Below are 3,131 nucleotides of genomic sequence, written 5' to 3' on the forward strand. Positions count from 1 at the left end.
CTGAATACTATCCTTTGCCTAATATTGGGGGACATATCGAAACTGTAGCAAAAGCAAAATATATTACCCTATTAGATTTATCTAGAGGCTACTGGCAAATTCCGTTAACAGAAAATAGTACTATGCCAATTAGATGATGAACAACGTGAACATCCTATCTTGTATAGCAAAACATTTACTAAGTTTGAAAAGAATTATTGTACTACTGAAAAGGAGTGCGCTGCTATCATCTACGTTATCAAGAAACTGCATTTTTATCTGGATGGTCAGCAAGAATTCTTGAATCAAACTGATCATAATCCTTTGGTCTGGCTACAATCCAACGCCAAATGTAACTCTAGATTGATGCGCTGAGCACTCTCATTACAACCATATAATTTTAAGGTCATTCATCGCAAAGGATCTTTGCACAAGAACGTAGATGTTCTGAGTAGAATTAAGTAATGTAATAACTCTTAGTGTATGTAACCACGTTCAGAATTAATTTTATTATTTAACGTATGCTCAACTGATGTATTTGAACGTTCTCCATTTTTTTCTTTTTAAATGTGGTGTAAAAGTGTTTGTTTAAAACTTTAAATTTTTGACCTGAAATTTGGAAACTTATGAGAGAAGTTACCTTTTCTCATTAAGCAAATGAGCAAGCCGAGCTTATTAAACTGTCAAATTTTACAGAACTTTTCCCTTCGGAAAAAGTCTCTCCGTTGGGGGAGAGGTTGTAACAGCTTTAATATCGTTATTAATCTCTCGTGCATTTGAAATAGATGAATAATAAATAATGTACAGATTACTGGCAATATTGAAATGCAGGCTCGAGAGCTGCATGCATTTTCTCGCACGAAGCATGTAATTATTTTTTTAAAATAAGTTTATAGAATATGTTTTCTCTTCTTGTTTGTATGTCGCCATTTTTTTTGAGTGTTAAATAAAAGTTATTGCTGTGTTCCATCATTGGAGTTGCTTCATTTCGCCAAAGAAGTATTACGGTGCCCTGGGGTTCGTTGGAAAGAGGTAATTTTGACCGCAAGGTCCAATATATGTGTTACTTGAAATATCATTTTTCCTTCAACAGTCCGTGGGACTTCTACAAGAAAAGTTGGCAATTTGACAATTTCATTGTCAATCTTTTTGGTTATCTGTCTAACCGTTTTAACTGGAATTTTTAATTGTTGGAGTTCTTCTAATATTTCTTCAGGTTTAGTATGCACTGAAAGCTTCTTTATTACTACTCTAATGGGCTTATCCCTTGGTAGGGGAAAAGTGTGATAAGGTATTTCCTTAGTATCCAAAAATTTTGTGACTGAGCGATAGTCATCGTCAGATTTGACTTTTATGTGGATGTCTCCACCTTTTTGTACGCACTCCATAGCTGTGGTAAATTTTTTAATTTCATCTCTAAGGGGCTTCCAAGACGTAACGTAAGATATTATAATCGGCGGTACACGGTTTGCAGTTTTTCTAGGGGCTATGAATTCGCTTTCTTCTGATTGGTCCATATCCTGAGGGCTTGTGTTGGGCGTTTGATTGACTTCCATGCCGTCGTCTATTCTAAGGGTAGAATATCTATCTTTTATTGTTGTAACGGATGAGTTACTGCTATCACTTAAAGTACGTTTGTGCGTTTTTTTTGGTTTTAATCCAAGTTTCGCTCTGCTTAAGAGAGTTATTGTCTTGCACATTGACATTATTCATGTTTTGTTGGGTCAGAATCTGACCAATTCCTACAATCTCATCAATTTCCTTTGCAGATTTAATATTTTTTAATTGCCGTTTACTGAACAGTTTGGCTACCATAACCTGAAACAATTTTTCAACTTCTGGATCAACTATTTTCTGACCACTATCAATAAGATTTTTTTGGATTTGCAAACAGGTAGATATAGCATCTAATTCCTCTTCTGAACCACTTTCAATAAGATTTTCAATAACATTTTTATCATTAATTAAGTTTAAGGTCTGAATGTACTCTAAATTTGGATTCATTGCTTGCAATAGTCCAAAAAACCTACCGTCCCTAACGGAAAGGCAAGTCCATCATGAAAACACATGCAAAAATCAAAAACCAAACTCAAAAACTACTTACGCGCACGATCGATCAGGAACACTTCACAAGCGACCAGCTCGCAGTAACTCCAAAGCTCGAACGACGCGAGTGCTAGCGCGAAAGGTCGTCATCGCTACTCGTATTATAAATGTGGAACGCTTCACGATTTTGCGTGTCATCCTTGCGCATGGGGCCATGCTAATCTTCTCTGTATCGTTCCAATTTTAGTATATGCTAATCTATTCAAATTTAGTATATTCCAATTTAGTTCCAATTTTAGTATATGGGGCCATGCTAATCTTCTCTGTATCGTTCCAATTTTAGTATATGTACTGCCGAAGCGAGTACGGTGTCGACTCAGTTACTGATTGAGATCTGTACCTAGGCAGTGTTGGCCACGGGTGTTTAAATTCAATCTCCACAGGACTACAGTCATAGCTGACGATGGCTATGACGATGGCTATGACTCCACAGTCATAGCTGACGATGGCTGTTTCAGGCTCGGCAGAGACCGTATGGTCTTGTCCGTTCTGTTGGTTGTGGTGGAGCTATATAGTCAGATATTCAAGGTTGTCCGGGGCAAACACCCCCATCGATGGAGTTGTAGAGTTTCAGCGAGCCTTTAAACTGCTTGAGGTTTCCAGTGGACGCTGGAGCCTCGAAACTGCATATTCATATTCTTCCTTGGCTTTCCCTTGGGGGCGCCTAAAGCCGACATCTATATACCTTGACGTAGTGTTAGCAGGCCGTATTGGTGGCCTGGTCTGTCTGACAGTGTTTTAATTGACTTCGTTGTACTCTCCGCGGTTGGTACCCCTGTTGATGGAAGATGTTTTTATCATCCCTTCGGAACGGGGACGTAAAATATGAGTTACTGAGTATTCCTGTCGACTCAGCTTAGTCTTAGCTCGTTGACTCGACCGATAGGTTAGCGGCTTCTTGGATCGCCTCTAGGGCTTGGGGCGTTTAAATGTGTTAAGGCAGCCTGGAGCCATACCAGGTCGGAGTGCCCCTTAACACGCTGTCTTATTTGACCGATAGTTATAACCAGAGCAAAAGTTCGTCTCTGTTCTTTTTTGTCTTATTG

The 3,131-nt window shown here is 38.7% G+C and overlaps 1 non-coding gene across 1 annotated transcript; it reads right to left on the reverse strand.

Moving 5' to 3' along the window:
• Positions 1-2,188: 2,188 nt before the first annotated feature.
• LOC146994392 (U6 spliceosomal RNA) lies at positions 2,189-2,298 on the reverse strand. Its single transcript, XR_015044317.1, has one exon. It is a non-coding gene; the product is annotated as a U6 spliceosomal RNA (small nuclear RNA).
• Between the last annotated feature and the right edge of the window lie 833 nt (positions 2,299-3,131).

Source organism: Stegodyphus dumicola, chromosome 11, assembly GCF_044657685.1.
Source record: "Stegodyphus dumicola isolate Sdum_Otavi_A_Nest chromosome 11, ASM4465768v1".
NCBI classification, from domain to species: domain Eukaryota; kingdom Metazoa; phylum Arthropoda; class Arachnida; order Araneae; family Eresidae; genus Stegodyphus; species Stegodyphus dumicola.